Source organism: Mustela nigripes, chromosome 4 (genome assembly GCF_022355385.1).
Source record: "Mustela nigripes isolate SB6536 chromosome 4, MUSNIG.SB6536, whole genome shotgun sequence".
Classification (NCBI taxonomy): Eukaryota; Metazoa; Chordata; class Mammalia; order Carnivora; family Mustelidae; genus Mustela; species Mustela nigripes.
In genome coordinates this window covers 71,417,723-71,430,812 of record NC_081560.1, presented here as the reverse complement: position 1 = coordinate 71,430,812, position 13,090 = coordinate 71,417,723, and positions in this window count along the sequence as shown.

The window sequence follows — 13,090 nt, the reverse complement described above, 5'->3', positions numbered from 1 at the left end:
GTGGCGTCAGCCGGGCGGGTGGCTTGAGCACCGCCCTTGGCCTGGACAAGCGACCCGCTGCAACCGAGCTTTTCAGGGCCCGCGTCCTGAGGTACTGGAGAGACAGCCAACAAGCTCGGGAAAAGGGATATTGTGAAAGAGGCCGTCTACACACTGAAGGGTGGGGCGATGAGGTCAGTCCCATGCCACCCCAATTAAGACCAGTCTGACAGGTATTAATATATGGCATAACGATAACAAAACTTAGCTGCTGTCTGGATTATACGGAAGCAGGTTTTCCGAAACAAATTTGTATATTTTAGGCCAACGCGATGTATTGGAGGCAGCCCTCTGTCCAGAAAGATTTTAAGGCGGAACTTCAGTCCTAAAGCTACAGTCCCTTGGCCACCCGCTCCTGTGGTCTCGAACAAGCATGTATATATCACGACCACCACATTTAATTCCCGTCCTCTGTCACTCTCACGAGCTCCCGACCATCCTCATGTATTTACTCAGCCACTATGAGGAGCTAGGTGTTGTGCAACGTTGGCGCTGGGGATACAGCAGTGAAAGAGAACTGCAGGGCCCTCAGGGAGGGAGCAGGAGTATCTAATTACCTGCTCAACACCTCCACCTAAATGCCTTTCATCTCTTTGTCGGGAAATCCCGACCTGGATTTCCCTCCTCCTACCCCGCTGCCAACCTGCTCCTCCTATGAGGCCCATGTAGTATGGGCACCACTATGCGTCCCATTGCCCTCCTCCATTCCTCATATTTAATCAATCACCACATCTTATAATTCCACCACTTTGAATGTTTCTCCACTCACCACGACCTTAAGTCAGGTCTCCTTGCTGTCTGCATTGCAAAAGTACCCTACCTGGTACTTGTCCATTCTTGTCCTTAATCTGTCCTCCCCACTGTTGCCGTTTCTTGTATCTCCAAAAAATGTTGCAATCATCTCTGTAGGTTTCCTCTATTAGAAAATGAACTTGAGAGTAGGGATCATGCCTTAATTGTTTTTATATTCTGCTTTTATCTTAATACCTACCATAGCAGTTCTCAAAATTGTGGTATCCCCAAGAGTCTTTCAGAGTATCTGCAAAGCCAAAGCTCTTTATAATAATACTGTTATTTTCTTTATCACTGCTGGAATTTGCCCTGATAGTGTAAAATTAGTAGTAAATAAAAACTTCTTGGCACAAATCAAAGGCTTTGGCACAAATCAAAGGCAATGATACCAAACTCGAGCAGTTATTATTCTTCACTGCCATGCACTTGCAATAGAAAAAAAAAAAAAAATTACCTACTTCACTTAACACTGTCCTTGATGAAATTGTGAATATTAGTTTTATTAAAGTTCAAACGTTGAGTACATGTATTTTTTAACTAGCAGACTTTTTTATGGGATAACATTTTGCTTGAAAGAATGACTACCAAACTCAGGTCATTCACATTTATTTGACATTTTCTTGAAAATGAAACCAGTCTGTCCTTTTAAAGAAAATCATTGGCAATATTTGTTGTCAATGATAAAATTAAAGCTTTCCAGGGCACCTGTGTGGTTCGGTCACTTATTGATTTTGAGTCATGTGATTTTGGCTCATGATCTCTGGGTCATAAGATGAGCCCCAAGTTGGGCTCCATGACTGCTTAAGATTCTCCCTCTCCTTCTGACTCCTCCCCCCTGACCCTACCCCCCCCCCAGGCTTGCACTCTTTCTCTCTCTCTCTCAAAAAACAAACAAACTTTCAAATAAAAATTAAGAATTTTAGAAAACTTAGATACTTCTGCAAACTTGACAACATAACTAATTCTTGAGACTTTTCTGCAGAGGAAAATTTAGTAACAAAAGGATTTTGTGTAATAAAATGTGTCAACGTTAGAATCTTTGCAAAATTCATTGAACCAGTATTTTCAAATGAAATGCATGATGTTACCAAATCATGCATGGGTAAAATATTTTTTGAAAGTACAAGTTAGACCAAAAGATTTTCATAGAATATAAAAAGTTCATTGATAAACCTCTAGATTCTACATTGTCACTAACTTTTAAGATACTACCACTTATAAAGAAAATTACCTATAATTATCTGGAAAAGTTTTTGTTTTTTTTTTAAGATTTTATTTATTTATTTGACAGACAGAGATCACAAGTAGGCAGAGAGGCAGGCAGAGAGAGACAGGGGGAAGCAGGCTCCCTGCTGAGCAGAGAGCCTGATGTGGGGCTCGATCCCAGGACCTTGGGATCATGACCCAAGCCGAAGGCAGAGGCTTTACCCACTGAGCCACCCAGGCGCCCCTATCTGGAAAAGTTATTAAAATATTCCTGCCTTTTCCAACTATATAGCTGTGTGAAGTTTATATAATTCAACACAAACAATGGACATGATTGAATACAGAAGCACATATGAGAATTCAACTATTTTCCATTTAGCCAGGCAGTAAACGGATCTGCAAAAATCTGAAGTAGCACCATATATTTCACTTCTTTTTTTTTTTTTTTAGAGAGAATGAGCACAGGCAATAGGGGGAGGGGCAGGAAGAGTGAGCCTAAGCAGGCTTCCACATCCACCACAGAATCCCATGGGGGGCTTGATCTCACCACCCTGAGATCATCAGCCAAAATGAAGAGTTGGAGGCTTAAGCAACTGAGCGACCCAGGTGCCCCGCTCACTATTTTCTTTTATTTGAAAACATAACTATGTTCATTAAAATGCAATGTTTATGTTAACATGGGCTTGTTATTTTTAATAAATTAATATTTTTATTTCTCCACCTTAATTTGTATTACTGTAAATATGTATAGATATACACATTTTTTTAAAGTTCTTTAGGGTTCTTAATAATTTATGAGATTGTGAAAGACTCCTGAGACCAAAAAGTTTGTAAACTGCTGACCTAGCATATGAGTTGTGAGGCTTTCAATTTTTGTTCTCCCATACGATCAGTATGACCTTCCTATGAAGTAGTTTTAAAACAAGACATTTGATTAATTATAACTCCAAGGTAGTCCTCATTATTATGTAGCCATAGCTTTTGTTATTTTAATATGAGTTTGCCAAAGTAATATTTCAGAAGCACATCATAAAATGAAAAGGGAGATTATTGATTCACCATGGATTCAACCCTACTATTATCTTATTAGTTGAGTATGATAATTCATCTTTTTCCTGTGCTGCCCATACTTTTCATCAGACCACTCTTAACGTTATTGAAATTAAATTTAATTCCTTATTGTGAACTGAAATCCTGGGTGATAAGCATTTGTGAGCAATGCCAATTTTTTTTTGTTTAAATATAAAGTTAAATAAGTAAGATGCTTGACTGAAAATTAGCTAGGATAATTTTATTGGAAAATGTTTTTCTTTTTTTTTTTTTTTTGAGATTTTATTTATTTGACACAGAGAGAAGGAGGGGAGAGAGCAAACACAAGAGGAGAAGTGACAGGCAGCGGGAGAAGCAGGCTTCCCACCGAGCAAGGAACTGGATATGGGGCTCAATCTGAGCACCCTGGGGTCAGGACTGGAGCCAAAGGCAGCTGCTTAATCAGCGAGCCACCCAGGCATCCCAGAAAATGTTTTCTTAAAATAATAATAATAGTAGTAATAGTAATAATAATTTTTCTTTCTGTAATCTTCCTCAGATATACTTGGAAGGGGAAGGAGGAGGATTATATTAAGTACAGTACAAACTACAGCCATTTCTCCAGAGAGCTCTTCTCCCTCTCAGCCTGGCCTTGAGCCTCTGCTCACTTTCCCATAATTCCTCAATAAAATGCTGCTCTGACAAGAAGGGTGATTCCCTTAAAATCCCCAAAACCACACTTTGGACATATGACCTTACCTTTACAACTTTACTGAAGGACTGTAGATAACAAAGTAAAATTTTAGAACCTGAAAGAACTAAAACCATCCAAACTAAAACCATCTTTAGAAACATGACTGTTTCTAAAGAAAAAGGACAAAATGTTAAACATGTCATGGAGAGAGGGAGTTAGTTTCCTTCATAGACACAGAACATTACGTGGTTTTCCTTTTGAAAATTTACTACTATGCTTCTCCTCACTGAAGAGGTTTTCTTTACTCTTTTAAAAGATTTATTTATGTATTTTAGAGAGAGAAAGAGAATGAGAGCAGAGGGACAGGGAGAATCTCAAGCAGGCTCCAGGCCCAACATAGAGCCTGACACAGGGCTTGATCTCAGGACCCTGAGACCATGACCTGAGCCAAAATCAAGAGTTGGTTGCTTAACTGACTGGGCCACCCAGGCATCCCTGAAGGTGGTTTTCTTTAATCCCTAATGTCAAAAAATCTCCATTTCAGTGAATTCTAATCCCTACCCACAGAAATTTATTTCACCCAAGGATCTGCAACCCACCCACACCCAAACCCTAACCTGCCCCTCCCCAAAAGGGCAGTTCACAGGGTACAATTACACAGAACATTTCCCTAAGTCTGAATTTTTCAGTAAGAGGCAGTTAAGCAAAGCTGTCCCATTTGACACATCAAGTTAAGACCCTCAAGTTTCTATGCCAGTGTGAAATAAGATGTACATCTTCATTTCTCCTGTAGTTTTTTGATAATTTATGGACCAAACACACACACCAAGAACGAATATCTTTCAGCCCGGGACAAAGGCAAATAAAGGAAGTGAAACATTTTCCTAAATGCAGCTAAATTCCTAAATGCAGCTAAATTCACACAGATTCCATTGCTTTTAGTAGAGATGGTACTGTATGTGATTATGCAGAAAGAAGTGGTTTTCCCATTGTGCATCCTCAGGGTTTCAGACCTTGCCAACTAGAGCATTGGAAATAATAGGATTATCTATTCCTGATGGATACTTTTCAGTAACACAAAGATCTGGGTAACTTTGAAATTATATCTTTATAATAATAGGCCAGAGAAAATTATCACTATTTTCTCTTTGTTGCTTACACTTTGGTGTCATATGTAGAAACCACTGCCTAACCCAGGGTCATGTATTTTTTGCCTATGTTCTCTTCTGTGATTTTAATAGTTTTACTTCATTTGAAGGAGTTCGGTGGATTTTGAGTTAATTTTTGTATATGGTATGAAATAGGGCTTTAAATTCATTCTTTTGCATGTGGATATTCAGTTGTCCCAGCATCATTTATTGAAAAGACTGTCCTTTCACCATTGAATTATCCAAACACCCTTGTCAAAAATCAATTGACTGTATATGTAAGGGTTTAATTCTGAACCCTCAATTCTGTTCCATTGATCTATGTGTCTATCCTTATTCAAGTGCCACAGTCTTTTTCTTCTCAGTAATGTATACACACATTCATAAATAAGTGTTTATTTATATAAGCTTACAGCAATTTCTTTTAATGAGTGACTTCTAATTAACATGTTATAAATTTATATATATGTGGGTGCATTTATGTACTTATTTATACAAAGCTTGGGAACTTGGGAACTTGATAAAATAACTTTTAATGCTCTTTCAGCTCTGTTAGGTAAAATAGGACTCTTTAACAATTTTATGTATGTTTTTAGGTTAACAGGATTCCATCTGCTGTTCTCACAGCATTTGACCACTGATTTTGCAGTTAGTGCTCATGGATTTAAAGTTTACTGTGAAGGTAAGTGATAGTAATGTAAAAGGACCATTGCCCAGTTTAATGTAATCAACCCCAAATTCTCCAGAGTGGAAATGGAAGAACTACAAGGAAGGAAGATACAGTTCATCTTCTTATCTCAAATCTTGCTTTAAGATTCACCTTCTTATTAATTATTATATATAATTATATATATAATATATATAATCTACATTATCTTCTTATTAATTATTTTTATATAATAAAATATTAAAATTAGTGGGCTTTAATATTTTGTCATAGTCATGTCATAGTGTATCTAGACAGAGGAAAATCTTTCTTAAGAGACGAGACTATGAAATCACTATAGACCTAAAGATTAACAAAAGGAATTGAAATGTGAGACTAACAGAAAACTAGGCCTATTTGAGTTTTGGGCTCATAGACTCTACCCTATTCTCTGTGCTCCACCGCTCAGCCAGAAAATAAACTAGTAATCTGTCTTCTTTGCAAGTTAGGACCAAGAGAAAAAAGTCCAATAAGAGACAAGAGTTGACATCTTCTATTCCAAACCAGCCTTTTCAATCCCACAGGTCCATAACTCTTTAGCCACAGAGAGAAATACTAATAAACTCTTGAGACAGTTTTTATTTGGAAGTGTGGTACAAAGTCATGGCATCAAAACAGACCTAATTTGATTAGGAGGACATTTATAATCTCTATTTATCCCATGTAGTGTGGGTACTCATATGTTTCACCACGGAAGTATTGTTTAATAATGGGGTCAGACCCTAGGTTCTGCTGAGTGTTAAAAACATACAGAATCTGCATGTCTTTCATTTTTACGATGTGAAAAAATTCTGATGGCAAAAATATTCTGAGGATTTCAGATACAGATCATGGACTTCTGATTTCTTCTTTATGTGATTTGACAATAAGTTTTCAGTTTATTCCCTAGTTTCAAGAAGAGCCCCTTCCTTACCCATAGGAATATCATACCAAATTTCGACTCACCTCCCCAGGACTATATTACCAGAATGTATCACATCAGGTCTGATATCATCTTAAGAAACACACAAATATTATGGAAGCAGTGGTTATTTTCTAAAGCATATACTTCAAAATATGAGGGTTTGTTTTTTCTTTGGCGTAAACAACAGAATTTAATATTCTTACAGTGCTGGCTAGAATTCCCAGATCAACGTGTTAGCTGATTGAGTTCCTGGCAAGAGGAACTTTCTGGCTTATAGATTGCCTTCTCATGGTATCCTTACATGGTGGAGAGAACTCATGTCTCTTCCTTTTCTTATAAGGACACCAGCCCTGTTGGATCAAGGCCCCTATGTGATAACCTCATTTAACTTTTGTCAGCTCCTTACAGGCCCTCTCTCCAAATATAGTCACATTGAGGTTAAAGGCTTCAACATATGAATTTTTTCTTGAATCCTCTATGTTTGAAATAATTGGTTATCAATTTTCAGGATTGTTAATTGGTTGTTAATTTTCAGGATTGTTTTGACTTTTCTGAGTCCCTCATTTTTATATGAATTTTAGGACCAGCTTATCAATTTCTACAGAAAGAGATTGCTTTGAATCTGTGTATCAGTTTGGGGAGTATTGCCCTCTTAACATTAAGTCTTACAATCCATGAACATAGACACCTTTCCGTTTATTTAGGTCTTCTTTAATTTCTTTCAGTAATGTAAATTGTTTTGTTTTCAAGCCTTCCACTTCTTTTGTTAAATGTATTTATGAGTGTTTTATTTTTTTGATGTTATGCATGGGATAATTTTCTTGATTGCATTTTCAAATTGCTCACTGATACTGCATAGAAATGCAGTTAAATTTTATAAATTGAGGGGCGCCTGGGTGGCTCAGTGGTTTGGGCTGCTGCCTTCGGCTCGGGTCATGATCTCAGGGTCCTGGGATCGAGCCCCGCATCGGGCTCTCTGCTCCGCAGGAAGCCTGCTTCCCTCTCTCTCTCTCTCTGCCTGCCTCTCTGCCTACTTGCGATCTCTGTCTGTCAAATAAATAAATTAAATCTTTAAAAAAAAAATTTTATAAATTGATCTTCTAGCCTCCTAGCTTGCTGAACTCTTCTTTACTAGTTCTAATAGGTTTTTAATAGTTCAAGATTTTCTAGGTACAAGATTATGTCATCTATAAATATAGTTTTATTTTTTCCTTTCCAATAGGATTTCTTTTATTCTTGTTCTTGCCTAATTGCCATGGCTTAAAACTCCAGCACAGTAGTGGATAGAAGTGGTAAGAACAGACATCCTTATCTTGTTCCTAAAACTAAGAGAAAAGGATTCAGTGTTTCACCACGAAGTATGATGCTAGCTATGAGTTTTTTGTAGATAACCTTTATTAGATTGAGTTAGTTCCCTCTCGTCTTAGTTTGCTGAGTGTTTTTATCTTGCAGGAGTACTGCATTTTTTTCAAATCCTTTTCTGTATCTTCTGAGAAGATCATGTTGTTTTTGTCCTTTTTTAATATGTCATATCACATTGGTTGGTTTTTATTTTTTGAACCAACCTTGTGTTCCTGGAATAAATTCCACCTGGTCATGGTATATAATTCTGTTTGTAAATTACTGGATTTGGTTTACTTGTATTTTGATGAGGATCTTTGCATCTGTATTCATAAGGGATATTGACCTGCCCCTTTCTTGGGAAGTCTTTGTTTGTGTTTTCGTTATCAAGATAATACTGGCCGCATAGAGGATATTTAGATCTAATAATTTGGTCTGCTGCTTTTTGTTTTGATTGTCGTACACTCTGTGTGGAGGACCAGCCTGAGGTTTAAACTTAATGTCTTTTCTGAACCTTTCCGGAGCATATTTGTTCACTTTCTAATTTTCCTAAACTATGCAGTTGTTTTTGAATGTCCTAGTTTTGATGTCTGGCTCCCAAAAGAGGAAGGAGAGGAAAATGAAGGGATGAGAGAAGTGTATCAGAGCTTTAAATCCCAGGGAAGTCATGTGGCCTAGAGGGGGGAGGGGCTTGCAACAATTGGTGGGAGTGCAGCAATGGCCACCCACCTTTTGTCTGCACTTCTCTGTTTAGAAGCAGCAATGGGTGAACTGCGTGACTCACCTGGTTCAGCATGTGACTCTTGGTTTCAGCTTGGAACCCCATGTCAGGCTCCAGGGGCCTGCTTAAGATTATGTCTCTTCCTTTCCCTCTGCCCCCCTCCTGCTTTCTCTCTTAAAAAAGAAAAAAGCAGCAATCAGCAAGAAGAGCTCACATATCTGATATTTGGAGGACAGAGTCCTTTTACTGACCCCTGGTTCCTGCAGGTTTTGTGCAGGGTGCTCCAGGAACATGTGCACAACTGCCTGTCAGGGCACTGAGATGGCGAATGGTAAATACATGTTTTTCCCAGTATTTTATTTTATTTTTATTCCAGTATTGTTAACATAGAATATTATATTAGATAAGTACAACATAGTGATTCAACAATTCTATGTATTATTCTGTGCTCGTCAAGATAAATATACTATTGGGGCGCCTGGGTGGCTCAGTGGGTTAAGCTGCTGCCTTTGGCTCAGGTCATGATCTCGGGGTCCTGGGATCGAGCCCCGCATCAGACTCTCTGCTCAGCAGGGAGCCTGCTTCCCTCTCTCTCTCTGCCTGCCTCTCTGCCTACTTGTGATCTCTCTCTGTCAAATAAATAAAATCTTAAAAAATAAATATACTATTAATCCCCTTCAGCTATTTCACCCAACCCCCCCCCCCCCCCCTCCCCTCTGGTAACCATCAGTTTGTTTTCTATAGTTAAGAGTCTGTTTTTGGTTTGTTCCTTTTTTCTCATTTGTTTTGTTTCTTAAACTCCACATATGAGTAAAATCATATGGTATTTGGCTTTCTCTGACAGACTTATTTCACTTACCTTTATACCCTCTAGATCCATCCTTGTTTCAAATGGCAAGATGTCATTCTTTTTTATTACTGAGTAATAGTCCATGACAGATAGGTAGGTAGATAGAGATATACGCATACATATATAGTACTACTTCATCTGTTCGTCTATTGATGGACACTTGTGCTGCTTCCATTATTTGGCTATTGTAAATAATGCTGCCATGAACATGGCAGCATTAGTGTTTTTATATTTATATTATATATAAATTAGTGTTTTTATATTTTAGTGTTTTTATATTTATATTATATATAAATTAGTGTTTTTATATTTTTGGGGTACTCAGTAGTGCAATTATTGGATTGAATTACTGAATCATATGATAATTCTGTTTTCAATTTTTTGAGGAATCCTGTTTTCCTCAGTGAATACAAGTTTGTATTCCCACCAAAACAAGGTTCCTTTTTCTCTATATCCTTTACAACACTTGTTTCTTCTGTTTTTGATTTTAGCCATTCTGATAAGTATAAAGTGATAGTGTGGTTTTGATTTGCTAGTTGATTTTTGATTAGTGTGGTTTTGATGATCAGTGATATTGAGCACCATTTCTTGTGTCTGTTGGCCATCTGTATTTCCTCTTTAGAGAAATATGTATTCATGTCTTCTGCCCATTTTTTAATTGGATTGTTTCTTTGCTTTGCTGTTGAGTTGTATAAGTTCTTTCTAGATTTTGAATACTCAACTTTTATTGAATACATCATTTGCAAATGTCTACTCCCATTCAGTAGGTTGTCTTTTTTAACCTTCACTGTGCAAAAACTTTTATTTTGATGTGGTCCCATTAGTTTATTTTTGCTTTTGTTTCCCTTGCCTTAAGAGACAGATCTAGAAAAATGCTGCTGTGGCCAATGTCAGAGAAATTACTTGCCTGTGCTCTTGGATTTTTATGGTTTCAAGTATCACATTTAGGTCTTTTTTTTTTTTTAAGATTTTATTTATTTATTTGAGAGAGAGACAGTGAAAGAAAGCATGAGAGGAGAGAGGTCAGAGGGAGAAGCAGACTCCCCATGGAGCTGGGAGCCTGATGCGGGACTCGATCCTAGGACTCCGGGACCGTGACCTGAGCCAAAGGCAGTTGCTTAATGAACTGAGCCACCCAGGCGCCCTCACATTTAGGTCTTTAAGCCATTTTGAGTTTATTTCTGTGTATGGTGTAAGAAAGTGGCCCGTTTAATTCTTTTACATTTACCTGTCCAATTTCCCAACGCCATTTGTTGAAGAGACTGTCTTTTCCCCATTAGATATTGCCTCCTTTGTCAAAGGTTAATTGACCATATTATTTTGGGTTTATTTCTGGGCTCTCTATTCTGTTCGGATAATCTATGTGTCTATTTTTGTACCACTACAATACTATTTTGATTACTATAGCTTTGTAGTGTATCTTGAAATCTGGGATTTTTGACACCTCCAATTTTGTTTTTCTTTTTTAAGATTGTTTTGGCTATTCAGGGTCTTTTGTGGTTCTCTATAAATCTAAGGATTGTTTGTTCTAGTTCTTTGAAAAATGCTGTTGGTATTTTGATAGATTTGTAGATTGCTTTGGGTAGTATGGACATTTTAACAATATTGGTTCTTCCAATCTATGATCATGGAATATCTTTCCATTCATTTATGTGGTCAACAATTTCCTTCATCAGTGTTTTACAATTGTCTATTTTATTCCTGGGTATTTTATGATCTTTGGTATAGTTGTAAATGCAATTGTTTTCTTCTGGGGGGGGAGATTGTTTTCTTAAATTCTCTTTCTACTGATTCATTATTAGTATATAGGAATACAAAGGATTTCTGTATATTGATTTTGTGTCCTGAAACTTAATTAATTTATCAGTTCTAGTAGTATTCTGGTGGGGTCTTTAGGGTTCTCTGTATATAGTATCATGCCATCTGTAAATAATGAAAGTTTTACTTCTCCCTTAGCAATCTGGATGCCTTTTCTTTTCTTTTCTGCTGTGGCTAGGACTTCCTAGTACTCTGTTGAATAAAAGTGGTGAGAGTGGACATCCTTGTCTTGTTTCTGACCTTAGGGGGAAAGCTCTCAGTTTTTTACCATTGAGTATGATGTTTTCTCTAATCCTACTTTAAGAGGTTTTTATCTTGAATGGATGGTGCACCTTGTCATATGCTTTTTCTACATCTACTGAAATGATCATATTATCTTTATTCTTTCTCTTGTTGATGTGATGTATCACATTGATTGATTTACAAATATTGAGTCACCCTCACATCCCAGGAATAAATCCCACTTGACTGTGGCAAATGTATTATCAGATTTGGTTTGCTAGGGATATTTGCATCTATGTTCATCAGAGATATTGGCCTATAGTTCTGGGGGTTTTTTTGTTTGTTTGTTTTATTTTTGTTGTTGTTGTTGTTGTTGTTTGTCGTCTCTTTATCTGGTTTTGGTATCAGGATAATGGTGGCCTCAATACATAGGTTAGTATTTGGTTTGTAACTCTACTTTTTGTTTTCTACATGAATTAAGAGATTAATACATTAAAAAACAAATAGTCTAAAAGCAAGCATTATTGTAACTGGTTTGTAACTCTACATTCTGTTTTCTATACATATTTAAGAGATTTATGCTTTAAAAGAATTATTAATTTATGTCTTGGGGCACACATTGTGGAAATACATAATTTTGTGATGTAACAACCAAAAGGAGCAGAGACAGAGCTCTCAAGAAGCAGAGGTTTTGCATGCTATTGAAGTTAAGCTGGTATAAATGCAAATTAGAGTGTTACAACTTTAGCATGTTAAATGTAATCCCCATAGTAACCGTAAAGAAAAAATAGATATGGAACATGAAAGTAAATAAGAAGGGAATGTTAACAATTCACTGCAAAAAAAATCAGCTAAACACAAAAGAAGAATGTAAGGCAAGAAATAAGGGTCAGAAAAGCTCTAAAGCATGTAGAAAACAAAAAACAAAAGGTAGAAGTTTAATCTCCCATCAGTGATTATTTTAACTGTAAATGAATAAGCCAGTCATGAAAACATAAATATTGTGTGATTCCACTTACATGAAGTACTTAGTGTAATCAGAATCATAGAGACAGAAGAATGATTGATGTCAGGGGTTAAGGGAAAGGGGGAATGGGGAGTTACTATTTAATGAGTATAGAGTGTCAGTGTTATAAGATGAAAGTTATGGAGATGATAGAGATGATCACACAACATTGTTCAATATATTTAATACCATTGCACTGTATATTTAACACCATTGCACTATATACGTACAAATGGTTGAAAAAGTAAATTTTGCTATGTGTATTTTAGTGCAATAAAAATTTTGAAAAAAAGATGTTTAATGCAGTAGTGTCAATTAAGTCAAGTATTGGAAGCAACTTAAATGCCAACTGCCCAACATTTTTAGACCACAGTTGACCATTGAATAACATGGTTTTGAATTGCATGGGTCCACTTATATGTGGATTTTTTTTTAATATTTTATTTATTTATTTATTTGACAGAGAGAGATCACAAATAGGCAGAGAGGCAGGCAGAGAGAGAGAGAAGGAAGCAGGCTCCCTGCTGAGCAGAGAGCCCTATGCGGGACTCGATCCCAGGACCCCGAGATCATGACCTGAGCCGAAGGCAGCGGCTTAACCCACTGAGCCACCC